Source organism: Perognathus longimembris, chromosome 11 (assembly GCF_023159225.1).
Source record: "Perognathus longimembris pacificus isolate PPM17 chromosome 11, ASM2315922v1, whole genome shotgun sequence".
NCBI lineage: Eukaryota > Metazoa > Chordata > Mammalia > Rodentia > Heteromyidae > Perognathus > Perognathus longimembris.
Window position 1 is genome coordinate 15,442,511 of NC_063171.1, and position 14,261 is coordinate 15,456,771.

Here is a 14,261-nt window from a genome sequence, read left to right on the forward strand (position 1 = left end):
TGCTGAGAGCTGAGGATCATGGTTCCAAGTCAGCCTGGGCAAAAAAGTCGCTGATACTCTTAAATCCAGTTAACCATAGGAAACAGGAAATGGGACTGTAACTCAAAGTGAATGAGCACTAGATTTGCACACAAAAGCTAAGGGACTGAGAAAGATAAGCTTAATATGAAATGCAAAAAAATAATATAAAACTAATAGAAAAATGCAAAAAATAGGTATATTAGAAAAGGAATCTTGTTTATCATATATTTCTTCCCATTGACTGAGTCATAGGCCAGTGATCTTTCTTTTATTAGGATTATAGGTAAAAGAAGCACTAAATACTGTTATGCATATAAAATGTAATCATATTCAGAAATGGGGTAGTTATTTATTTACATATCATTAAGCACCATAATATTCCCTACCTGACCAATGAGGGATAACCAGTCTTTATATTTTCTGAAGACTTTAAAATGGGTATCTAATGATCATACCAGTATATTTACCTACTTCAGTATATAAAAATAAGATTATATACAAAATATATAAAATCATTCAAATATCAATCTATATTTACCACATGGAAATTATGAGTACTGCTGTGTGATCACACCCAGCCTACGATCACACAGCCTTTCCCTCCATGGCCAAATATGTAGCTATCATGGTGAGGCTACCTACCTACAGGAGCACTTTTGATTCTCAAGATATGGTCAAAGAAAATATTTGCAAATTATTCAACCAAAGTTTACCTTTTGTACCTTAATTTATATATAGTACCAATGGTCCTGTTGGCAGTCAGGAAAAATGAAAAAAAGAAATTTTTTTTCTCATAAACAACATATAGCCTAATGTCTGCAATAAATATTTGTTAAAGAAATGTCAAGGGGAAAATGGCGACTCCAGTCCGTGCCCCGGAGTCGCCTCCGGCTGCGGATCCGGCACCCGCCGTGGGGCCTGCGGAGGAAGCCAACTGTCTGGCGCTGCCTCGCCAGCCTCAGATCTCGCAGAATGTCCTCGCTGCCCCGTGGCTTCAAGCCCCCAGCTCCCGAGGACTTGGGGCCGTGGAGTTTGACGGAGTTGCGGGAGATGTTGAGGCACCAGGAGAGACTATTGCACAACGAAAAATTTGTTTGCAGATTGCCTGACAAAGGTAAAAAGGTCCATGGCACTGTTGCCAAACTGAAAGTCCATTGCCGAACGTGAGGAGGTTAGAGGAAAAAGTGAACTGTTTCATCCTATTAGTTTAGACTATAAGCTAAGGCAAAAAGCGATTGCAGGAGTTGATGTGGATGTAGGTAAGCCCCAGAATTCGGACCAAATACTTGATACTTCATCACCAGTTCCTGGCTGTTTCCCCGTGGATAGCATCAAGTCATCTGAAACAAGCTCAGAAAAGCAGGGACTTGTGCATTCTGCTCACAAAGGTAGTAAAGACACTCTGGAGGTTGAGCACACAGTGAGCAAGGGCCCTGTTTCCAGCGGCAGAGCCAAGGGACCTTCCTCATCTGGGTCTAGCGAGCATCTCCCCCAGCACTCTGCTGCAGATCGCGACATTTCCTTCAGCCTCGACAACTTGCTTATTGACAGTTTACAAAGAATTACACTTGCAGAGCAAGGTGAACTCCATTCAGAAGAAAACCTGAGTGCTGAGATCTCAACAGACCTTTGCAGTGGGACTCCTAATGAAGTGCCAGACTTTGAAGTCAGGCCCCATTTTACCACGTGAACCCCGAAGCCTGAGCCAATCAGATTTGTACCTGTGTCCTAATCTTGCTTGCTTGAACAGCTGATTGTTGTAACCTTGGTCTTTGCCTTTATAAGCCCTGTGTAATCACAGCTCCCGGCTCCCTCCTAACCTCCGCTGTGTTGGTGGGTAGGACGAGGCCCAAGTTGCAGCTCGCTTAAATAAAGCCTTGCCTTGCTTTTGCATTTTGGAATGTCTGAGTCTCGGTGGTCTTCTTGGTGGTGGTCTTGCGACTTGGCACAACATTTGGGGGCTCGTCCAGGATGGCCCCAGAGACCCCCCGAGACCCCAGACTCCGAAGGTAAGAAAATAGGGCAGTTCATTCTGTGTGTCTGTGTCTGTGTGATTTGTAGTTTTGTTTTCTGTTTAGGCCAGCCACTTGAATCTGTAGGTAGTGAAGGACCAGCAGGAGTGGACACGCTCGTATGGGTAGTCCTGGGGGACTTGGGGGACACCTCAAGCCCTCCACAAGGGGCTCAGGCTTCCCACTACCACCCTGGACCTGAAGGACTGGACCGGGAGGCCCTTCTAACGGGCGCCTGTCTAGTCCACTCTATATTCGGGGTTGTCTGGTCCGCTCCTACACAGGAACAGGAGAGAGAGAACCTCAAGACTGTGTGGTCTGCCCCCTCACAGGGGCAGGAGAGACTCAGTGAGACTGTGTGGTCTGCCCCCTCACAGGGGCAGGAGAGACACAGTGAGACTGTGTGGTCTGCCTCCTCACAGGGGCAGGAGAGACACAATTGAACCTGTAAGCCGCGGCTCCCTAAGTCTGTCTGTAAGTGTTGTCTGGTCTTTGTGCCTGTGATTATTTTTGTGTGTTTCTTTCTTGCGCTGTGCCTGACTGACAAATGGATGATGGGAAACGTTCCTTCCACTCCCCTGGACTTGACTTTAGCTCACTGGAAAGATGTACAGGTGACAGCCCACAATCAGTCAATCAGTGAGAGTGTCTGCAAAAAAAGAATTCTAGGGGGACCCCCACCCAGCCTTCTTAAGCAGTAAATTGTTTGGTGTGCTAAAATGTTTTACTAAGACTAAAAATGTTTTACTAAAACTATCAAGCCCTGGAAAATGAGGCTGGAGAATGCTAAAATCATTTGTTAAAGGTTTTTGTCGTAAAATGTATGGCCGATGCTTATGCTGCGCGCTTTAAGATCTTTTGAAAATGTATGTGTGTGTGCATGTATGAATGTGAACATGTTCAAGACTGCAGTATGATGCAAAACTAAGTTTAAGTTTAAAGTCAAAGGGTCATCAGTTTGGGCATTACCAAATGCTTTAAAGGATTTCTCAGGGTTCTTTAATTAAAATTTAAAAAAAAATCAGAGCTAAGTGTCAGAAATTTGGATTTAAAAGTATATATATATATATATATATATATATATATATATATATATATTAAACTAATGGGGAAAGAAGTAAACTCTCATTAACTCTATGTATGTAGGAAGAAATGGCAAAATGGGCCAATGTTTCTCACTAATATATTGGAAAGCTGAATGGATAAGTATTTCTAATTGTAATTCTTGCATTAAGGAAAAATTCAAAGGTCTTCATGCCATGCAGTAACTGGGACTGAAGAAAAAAAAAAGAGCCTCTTTTGAAACAAGCAGCTTGTAGGCAAAGGGTGGCACCTGGTTTCAGAATGCCTGTGAGCTTCAGTTTTTCCGACGCAGATAAAAGCTAAAGTGTTGTGTTAGTGTTAAAAAGGCTTTGGAAATCAAGAATACATTTCTAGATAAGAAATTTGGAAGTAAAATTGTCCTAAATAATTATTGCAAAGTGAGAAAAGGAGAATTATGGCTACCAAAATGTTTAATTACCATTCCAGCTTCTTTGTAGGTTTTTTGTAACAGTTTCCAGCAGGCCCACAGAGAAGCACAGTTGATTCCTACAAGTTTGTCGAGATCTAATACTGACCCTTAATAAGTTCCAGGTGAGAGAGCATGCTTAAAAACTACTTCTGTGTGGACCAGCTTGTTGCTTCTAATAGGAGTAAAGTGGCCCCTTGTAAGACTCACTGATCTGAAATCTGCAGTTCGAAGCCAGCCTGGGCAGAGAAAGGTCCCTGTGAGAGACTTGTCTCTAATCAGCCAGCAGAGTGCTGGGAACAGAGTGGTGTGGAGCTCAAAAGTGGTAGGGTGCTAGACTTGAGCTGGAGAGCTGAGGGACAGCGCTCAGGCCCTGAGTCCAAGTCTAGTGGAAAGTCACTCCTCCTGGTACAAAAGTGATGGAGCATCCAGAGGCAGTAAGCCACTGCTTGGATGGCAGAGATGGTGTCAGATCCTAGAGTCACTCCTGTTTGGCCTTTCAAAAGTTAATCAAAGCCGGGAAGTCCTAGAAGAATAGTTCATAAGCATGCCTTTCCAATGCCCATGTCTGTCTAGTGGGCAGGAACTTGCCAGTCATCTGTGATAGTGGTTAGTAAGGGGAAGTTTGTCAAATGAGAGGATAGATTACAATCTCACCCCCCCTCCCCGCATTTACTCAAAGCTCTGACTGGCAGTAAGAATTTTAAGCTGATACATCTGTTTAGGAAAGAAAGCTTGTAGACCTGAGATTGTGTCCTTATTGAGATCTGTTAAAGGCCTGTCAGCTTGCCAATGCCCCCAATCAACAGATTACTAAAGGAGCTCGCCTCTGTGGGAATAGGCCAGGTGTGTATTGGGAAGTAGATTTCACAGAAATTACAAATATTTGCTAGCTTTTGTAGACACCTTTTCAGGATGGGTTGAAGCCTATCCAACAAAGCATGAGACTGAGAATGTAGTGGCTAAGAAGATCCTGGAAGAAATCCTACCCAGGTATGGCTTCCCATCCACCATTGGGTCAGACAACGGACAGGCTTTCGTCTCAAAAGTCAGGGAATAGCTGCAGCACTGGGGATGGTTTGGGCTTCCATGCCAGGCCAGCTGACCCCTTTGCCCTGGACAATGACTACCGTGGTGGAACATGGGAGGTCTCCAAGCACCCAACTCAGCCACTTCACCTTCACCTCAAGAAAAGAACATTAGACTGAATATTGTTATAATTTTCTTTTTGCCTTCTTACTACCCTGGCTAGTGTTGATGTTATTTTGGCAGCTCACTCCAAAGTGACCCCCTCATTTTAGGTAGTTTTGGGCTTGCTCAGGAATACGGGTATAGCCACCCGACCCTTAGAGCACAGCTGAGAAGTTTATGTATTTTGTTGCTTACATTTGTATACTAAACACTATACAGCTAATGGTAAGTCTGTATAGCTGAAAGTTAATTTTCAGTTTGCAGGAATCCTGCAGTCCCTTGGTAAAGTAGATAAGGTTATATGTTCCTGGCTAGGTAAGGTTCAACGCCCCTGAGTCAGCCTGAAGAAGTTACAGAAGATGGATGATCTTCACCCATCAGCCCCCCTTTAAAACCGAGGGACCAGAGTTGTTTTTGGGCAGGATAAACTAGAGGAATGCAAAACAGAGGTACAGAGACTATACTTGTAAGAAATGGTGACAGGCCCTTTGGTTACTACATTGGGCCCTACTGCCCATGCCTTACATCTATATCATCCCCTAGACATGCAAGCCATTGAAATGGACAGAATGGAGCCATGATTGGCTCCCAAGGTACCAAAAAGAAAAAGGGGGAAATGAAGTGCCAGACGTTGAAGTCAGGCCCCATTTTACCACGTGAACCCCATTTTACCATGTGAACCCCATTTTAGAATCGAACCCTGAGCCAATCAGATTTGTACCTGTGTCCTAATCTTGCTTGCTTGAACAGCTGATTGTTGTAACCTTGGTCTTTGCCTTTATAAGCCCTGTGTAATCACAGCTCCCGGCTCCCTCCTAACCTCCACTGTGTTGGTGGGTAGGACGAGGCCCAAGTTGCAGCTCGCTTAAATAAAGCCTTGCCTTGCTTTTGCATTTTGGAATGTCTGAGTCTCGGTGGTCTTCTTGGTAGTGGTCTTGCGACTTGGCACAACACTAAGAAGCCTCATTACATGAAAGTGCTAGAAATGCGAGCCCAAAACCCAGTGCCCTGCCACATAAATTTAAAACCAACATGTTGCCATCACAGAAGAATGACCCAATTGGTCATTGTCAGAGGGGAGAACCCCCCATTTCCTCAGAGGAGCGGTGGCACAGGGATAAGCAGCATCTTGATGACATCACTGCAGCGAGACACCTACCACTTCACCATTTGCCTACACAGATGCTGTCTATAGAGGAATCCTTGGCTCTTCAGAAACAGCAGAAACAGAGTTATGAGGAGATGCAAGTGAAGCTCGCAGCACAAAAATTAGCTGAAAGACTGAATATTAAAATGCAGAACTATAATCCAGAAGGAGAGTCTTTGGGGAAATACCGAGAAGTAAAGGATGAAGATGCTGAGCCGTCCTCTGATGATGGATTCTGAAGATGGGCACTGGAATAATCTAAGCCTCCAACTGTAGAGATGCTACTATCTTACATCAAACTTCCCAACAAGTATCAAGATCAGTGTCAGACATTGAGGGGAAAATCTCATAAAGTTACACAAAGGTAGCTACAATAGAAAGCCCATTGATCTTTCAGAAGATGATTTTTACGTGTATGAAAAGTTTAATATCTGAGTATTGTGTTTAACCACATTGTATTAAAGTTTTGCAGTATGTTTGCACTTGTCTGATACTTTAGTATGTAGTAAAGCACATTAGTGGTTTTATTTCCTTTAAGTCAAATGAAAGTAGATTGTTTTGCTTTTTCCTTATTCTCACCTCTATTCATTGGCATTATTACATGTCTTTCGGTGTAATGTTTGGTTGTTGCAGGCACCAAAAATGAGTTAGGAAGAAGTGGTTCCTTCCTTTTTTTGTAATGAAAAGAGCAGTGGAGGGAATTGTAGGCATGTTTTCTTGGAATTAGTGAGATGTGGGTGTGAAATGCCCCAGAAAGTACTCATAGAAAACACTCCACAAATGTTTGTCTCCTCCTGTCATCTTAGGAAGACTGTTCTTTCTCTTGCTTATGAATAAGAAGCGATTTGAAGAGATTCTGGAGGAGGGAGGAGAGTCTTTCTAGAGGACTAGATTTGCCTGCAGTAACTGAAAGGGCTGCATTGGGAGTGTCTAGGGTTCACCTGACCCAAATTCTTTGCCTACACAGATGATAGTTCCATGCATAGACTTTCGTGTTTGGTAAGGAAAGCATTTATTTTAAAGTTAATTGTCAGGGCTGGGGATATGGCCTAGTGGCAAGAGTGCTTGCCTCATATACAGGAGGCCCTGGGTTCAATTCCCCAGCACCACATATACTGAAAATGGCCAGAAGTGGCACTGTGGCTCAAGTGGCAGAGTGCTAGACTTGAGCAAAAAGAAGCCGGGGACAATGCTCAGGCCCTGAGTCCAAGCCCCAGGACTGGCCAAAAAAAAAAAAAAAAGAAAAGAAAAAGTTAATTGTCAGCACATCGCTTGTATTCCCCCAAAGAGGCTTTTATAGGCTGCAGAAACTTCTATCTCACATGTACATGTCATTTTAAATGATTATATATGGTTGTCTCCAGAGAAATTAACACATTATCAGAAAAATCTTTGTCTATTATGTGGAATCTTTAAAAGTATTGAAAAGGAAAATAGTAATTAGAGCAACTTCAAAAAAAAAAAAGAAATTTCAATTCAGTTCAACATGTTTCAATACTACATGTCAGTATATGAGCACAAATTCTAATTGGTGGAAATTCTGTATTAAACCTTATCTGATAAATAGCACAAATTAACCAAACAGTCTTATACGAAAGGAAGAACAATAGACTAACCAGAAACATTGTTCTCTAAAATTGGGTTTATCAATCTGAGTGTTCTTGGGCAAACTTATTTCTAAAAAAATATAACTCACTTGTTTTCACTGAAGTGTTTTCCTTTTGCAATTTTCTGCCTTATTGTTAAAATTATTGCAGAAGGGCTGGGAATGTGGCTTAGTGGTAGAATGCTTGCTTAACCTGCATGAAGCCCTGGGTTCGATTCCTCAGCATCACATAAACAGAAAAATCCAGAAATGGTGCTGTGGCTCAAGAAATAGAGTGCTAGCCTTGAGCAAAAGGAAGCCAGGAACAGTGCTCAGGCCCTGAGTTCAAGCTCCAGGACTGGAAAAAAAATTGCGGAAATAATTTATATAGAATTTCACAAAACTCAAGTTTCAGATTAGTGACAGCTTTGCTAAAATGAATATATTTTGAGTATGTCTTTGAATATACAAACAAGGAAATTCCTACCAATGGGAATGAACAAAATTTTAGCAGAGCTGGCATGAGATCATGACCTTTAATTGAATTAAAATATAAATGGATACTATTTTGGTATTTACCAAATTGTGAATGATGTTTTTTATTTTATTTATTAACTATGAATATAGCCTTACATCACTATGCTCATATATATTTTGATGAATATACGTTGCAATGCATATGTATGTATTCATTACAATATCCACTATATCATTTATATCTTCCAAATGCACTTAAATACATACTTAAACTTTTTTAAAATAAATTTCCATAGTGATTTCAATTCAACTTGTCAGGTTATGAGCACAAATTCTCATTCTTGGAAATTCTATATTAAAAATGTGTTTGGTACTAACCAGAACTTTGTTTAGAAACTAACAAAGTGATGGCAATTCATGTAAGACTGAGAGAAATGAGTCTCAGTGCTGAGGGAGACTGTTCTGCTATTGTTAATATATGAAATAACAGATGTTTCATATTTACTGATGGTACCTATTTAGTAATTGGTTGGACTAAAATAGAGAGGAGCAAAAACAAGACGCATTTAATTGAAATACAAAACATTATCTGTATTATATATTAACATTAAGAGTATAATATACATTTTTTGTTCTTGAGGTAGGAAACCTATTATACCCGACAAGGGTATTTCTTTAAAAAAAAATCATGTATTGCTTGAGCATACTTAATTCTGAGACACAACAGTTAAAAGGCAGCAAGGAGGAGTTCTGGGAAGACGGCAGAGGAGCAGCAGAACCCAAGCTGAGCTCCCACCAACAGCTCAGTTTTCCCACCCCAGAGAAACTTTTACCCCTAGATACACTGCCCAAATAAGTTATAACAGTACAGGGATTCTGGCCAGGAAATAAAAATCGACTTTGCTGGTCAGTTCTGAGCTCCAGGCTGCATCCCGCCACCATGCCATTACCGGCGCTGGTACAGCGCTGGGCACCCAGCGCAGCTCAACAAAGACCAGGGAGAAATCCTCCAGATGGCAGCATACAGACACGGATCCAGGACCGCCAGATTCCATTGACTCCTGGTTGTTGGACAGAGCCATGCTTAATCCAAGTGAATCAAATGGGGTTCTTAGAGAAAGCCAGTCCAAAAAGAACTTCATATAAGAACAAGAATTGCTCATGGGGTTGTAAGAGTAAATAAGTAACTACTGAATACAGGGCTCAGGATTGGTTGTTAGATTGGTGTTCTTTAGGAACACCAAATCTAATTTTATACACAGGTATAAAAGGTATCTGTACATAATTGTAAACTTCTAAGATCTACACAACAGTGCTTGGTAAGGTCTGCTTTAGGTCTTAAACGGTGCTCATAGGTGCTTGTAGATTGGCATTCCCAATCCAAATGGGCAGAAGAAACACAAGAAAGATGGCAAACAATGTAATCTTATCTCCCACTCAAAATCAGCAGGAAGCAGAGCAGTCAATCAAAGACATAGAAGAGAACCCACAAAATGCTCTACAAAGTCTTCTGATAAACATCTAAATGAAAAGTTTGAATCTCTTCAGTCAATTATTCTAGAGCGTGAGGAGGCAAAGCAAAAATTAATGGAGAATTTCATGGCCTCCACAAATAGAAAGATAAATGAACTTCAAGAGTCAAATGAAAAGATAGCTACCCAGCTTAAAGATTTGAGAGACAACTCTCAAAACCAAATTAATGAAGATAATGAAGTAAAGAAGTCCACACAGGACCTAAGAAATGACATGGAAATCATCAGGAAAGACCAGTCAGAAGGAAAAGAGATTAGAAATCAAGTAGCTAGCCTACAGTCCCAACTAGCTAAAGCAGAGGATCGAATCTCAGGAGCTGAAGATTCCCTAGAATCTATGGAGAAAGATAAAAAGTAAATACAAAACCAATCCAATCGACAAAACAGATCGCTACAGGAGATTCAAGATACAACCAGAAAACCCAATTTAAGGATAATAGGTATTGAGGAAATCCTGGAGAAGGAAGTTAATGGAATAGGCAACCTATTTAACAGAATATCAGCTGAGAACTTCCCAAATATCCAGAAGGAAAGGCATATACAGATACAAGAAGAATTTAGAACCCCAAACTGACCAGAACAGAATAGGACATTCCACTGACATATTGTGATAAAAACAGGATCAGTAGAGTTCAAGGAAAGAATCCTTAATTCTGTTAGGGTGAAGAAAACAATCACATAAAAAGGAAAAGCAATCAGAATTACCCCAGACCTCTCAGCAGAGACCATGAAAGCAAGGAGAGCCTGCAATGAGGTATGTCAAAACCTAAATAAAAATAACTACCAACCAAGAATAGTGTACCCAGCTAAATTCTCATTCATAGCTGAAGGTCAAATAAAAGTCTTCCACAGGAAGGAAAAACTGAAACAATGTATCTCCACCAAACCAGCTTTACAAAAAATACTCAAAGATGTACTATACAGAGAAAATAATCAAGATCCCAATGCAGACAGAGAAATGAACCCTAAATAGTAAACAAGAATAACAGATCAACAAATGGGAATACTCAATCTTTAACAAGATAGGGATAATGAAAGAAACAAATAATCATCTCTCAATCCTAACTCTCAACATTAATGGAATTAATCCGCCAATCAAACGATATAGGCTTATAAGTTGGATCAAAAATCAAGATCCATCTTTCTGCTGCCTCCAAGAGACTCATCTATCCAGCAAAAGTAAACATCTTCTAACAGTGAAAGGCTGGAAACAAATATATCAAGCAAATGGCCCCCATAAGCATGCCGGAGTTACATTCCTAGTATCAGACAAAATTGACTTCAAATTAAAAAAGGTAAGAAGAGACAAAGAAGTTTTCTACATACTAATAAAGGGATCTCTCCTACAGGAAGATATAACCATCCTAAATATCTACACCAAATACAGGAGCACCCAACTTCATCAAACAAACACTACTGTATCTAAAAACACTCATAGACCCAAACACATTGATAGTTGGGGACTTTTACACTCCACTATCACCTCTGGACAGATCAACACGCCAAAAACTGAACAAAGAAACCACAGCACTAAATAATTGCACAGACCAACTAGACTTAATCGGAATCTACAGAATATTCCACCCTGCAACAACAGAATACACATTCTTCTCAGCGGCACATGGAACATTCTCCAAAATAGATCACATCTTAGGGCACAAAGAAAATCTATACAAATTCAGAAGTGTCAAAACCATTTCCTGCTGGGCTGGGGATATAGCCTAGTGGCAAGAGTGCCTGCCTCGGATACACGAGGCCCTAGGTTCGATTCCCCAGCACCACATATACAGAAAACGGCCAGAAATGGCGCTGTGGCTCAAGTGGCAGAGTGCTAGCCTTGAGCGGGAAGAAGCCAGGGACAGTGCTCAGGCCCTGAGTCCACGGCCCAGGACTGGCCAAAAACCACAAAAACAAAACAAAACAAAAAGAAACATTCCCTGCATTTTCTAAGACAACAATGGAATAAAATTAGAGCTCAACTCAAACAGCCATCACAGAAAATCCTACAGTTCATGGAGACTAAACAACACACTGCTGAACCATGAGTGGGTCATTGAAGAAATTTAATCGAAATTCAAATATTTATGGAACTGAACCAAGATGAGGACACAAAGTACCAACTCCTTTGGGTCACAGCAAATGCAGTACCCAGAGGGAAATTTATCTCTCTGAATGCATAGAACAACAAACTGGAGAAATAGCAACTAAATAATTTAGGGAAGCACCTTAATTTCCTTGAAAGAGAGCAACAAGCCAAACCCAAAGTCAATAGACGGAAGCAAATAATTAAAATCAAACCAGAATTAAATGAATTAGAGACAAAAAAAAATCAAAAGAATAAAAAAACAAAGAATTGGTTCTTTGAAAAAATCGAGACAATAGACAGACCCCTAGCAAACCTGACTAAAAAACAAAGGCAGCACACTCAAACAAATAAGATAAGAGAGGAAACAGGTAACATCTCCACAGAAACAACTAAAATTCAGACCATAATAAGGGACTATTTTGCAAACCTTTATGCCAATAAAATCGAGAACTTGGAAGAAATGGATGATTTTCTAGAAAAAATTCATATCCCCAAACTCAACCATGAAGACTTAAACCTTCTAAACAGACCCATATCCAGTATTGAAATAGAAAATGCAACAAGTGATCTCCCAGCCAAGAAAAACCCAGGTCAAGACGGATTCACAGCAGAATTCTACAAGGCCTTCAAAACAGAACTCACACCAATATTTCTCAAACTCTTCAATGAAACTGAAAGAGAACGTTCACTACCAGGCACATTCTATGAAGCCACTATAACCCTCATCCCAAAACCAGGCAGGGACTCATCATGGAAAGAGGACTATAGACTGATTTTCCTGATGAATATAGACTCAAAAATTATCAGCAAAATTCTGGCCAATCGACTTCAACAGGTCATCAAAAAAATACATCACGATCAAAGTGGATCCATCCCAGGGATGGAAAGTTGGTTCAATATATGCAAGTCAATTAATGTAATCCACCACATCAACCAGAGCAAGTTAAAGAACCACATGGTTATAGCACTCGATGCGGAGAAAGCGTTTGATAAAATCCAGCACCCATTTATGCTAAAAGCCCTGGAAAAACTGGGATTCCAAGGAACATTCCTGAATATAATCAAGGCAGTTTATGACAAACCAACAGCAAGCATAACTCTAAATAGTGAAAAACTAAAGCCATTCCCTTTAAAATCAGGAACAAGACAGGGATGTCCACTCTCTCCCCTTCTCTTCAACATAGTACTAGAATTCCTAGCCAGAGAAATTAGGCAAGAAGAAAATATAAAGGGGATCCAAATAGGAAAAGATAAAGTTAAACTATCTCTCTTTGCAGATGACATGATCCTATGCATAAAGAACCCCACAGACTCTACCCCCAAGCTACTAGAGCTGATCCAAAACGTTGGCAAAGTTGCAGGATATAAAATAAACCCTCAAAAATCAACGGACTTTCTCTATGCTAACGAACCGAAGACCGAGGCTGAAATCACGAAAGCAACTCTTTTTGCAATATCCCCCCAAAACATAAAATACCTAGGAATAACCTTAACCAAAGAAGTGAAAGACCTCTACAATGAGAAACTTAAAAACATGAAAAATGGGGGCTGGGGATATGGCCTAGTGGCAAGAGAGCTTGCCTCGTATACATGAGGCCCTGGGTTTGATTCCCCAGCACCACATATACAGAAAACGGCCAGAAGTGGCGCTGTGGCTCAAGTGGCAGAGTGCTAGCCTTGAGCAAAAGGAAGCCAGGGACAGTGCCCAGGCCCTGAGTCCAAGGCCCAGGATTGGCCAAAAAAAAAAAAAAAAAAAAAAAAAAAAAAAAAAAAAAAAAAAAAAAAAACATGAAAAATGAAATTAAGGCAGAACTAAGGAAATGGAAAAACCTCCCATGCTCCTGGATTGGGAGGATTAATATAATCAAAATGGCAATATTGCCAAAGGCTATCTACAAATTCAATGCAATTACCATTAATATCCCAACACCATTTTTTAATGTAATAGAGGAAGCAATCCTGAAATTCATATGGAACAATAAAAGGCCTAGAATAGCAGAAACAATCCTAAGCAGAAAGAACGGTGCTGGAGGAATTATAATACCCAACTTCACACTGTATTATAAAGCTATATTAATAAAAAACAGCTTGGTATTTGCACCAGAACAGGTCTGAAGACCAATGGAACAGAATTGAAGACCCAGAAATGAACCCACAGAACTATGCCTACTTAAACTTTGATAAAGGAGCTAAAACTATAGCCTGGAAGAAAGATAGCCTCTTTAACAAATGGTGCTGGCAAAAGTGGTTCAACACATGCAACAAACTAAAACTAGATCCTTATATATCACGCTGCACCCAAATCAATTCCAAGTGGATCAAAGATCTCGAAATCAAAACAGACACCCTGAAAACAGTAAAGGAAGGAGCAGGAGAAACACTTGGGCTCCTTGGAACAGTACAGAACTTCCTCAACAAAGACCCAGAAAGGCTACAAATCAAAGAAAGGTTAGACAAATGGGACTACATCAAACTACAGAGCTTCTGCAGGGCAAAGGACATAGCTCACAAGATAAACAGAAAGCCCACAGAAAGCCGTGTCCTGGGCCACGACTCAGCCAGAGGTGCCCCGTCCTGCCCACCGGAATTTCTAAATTCACAGCAAATGCAGAGAGCAGCTCCCGGTGGCACGGAAACACCAGACAGGGGAACAAACAGTTCCTGAGAAAGTTAAACAGTCCCGTCACAGAGGAAGCCCAA

General features: G+C 40.8%; 1 pseudogene; it reads left to right on the forward strand.

The window, feature by feature from the left end:
* Positions 1 to 993: 993 nt before the first annotated feature.
* LOC125359282 lies at positions 994 to 6,355 on the forward strand (annotated as a pseudogene).
* Positions 6,356 to 14,261: the final 7,906 nt, after the last annotated feature.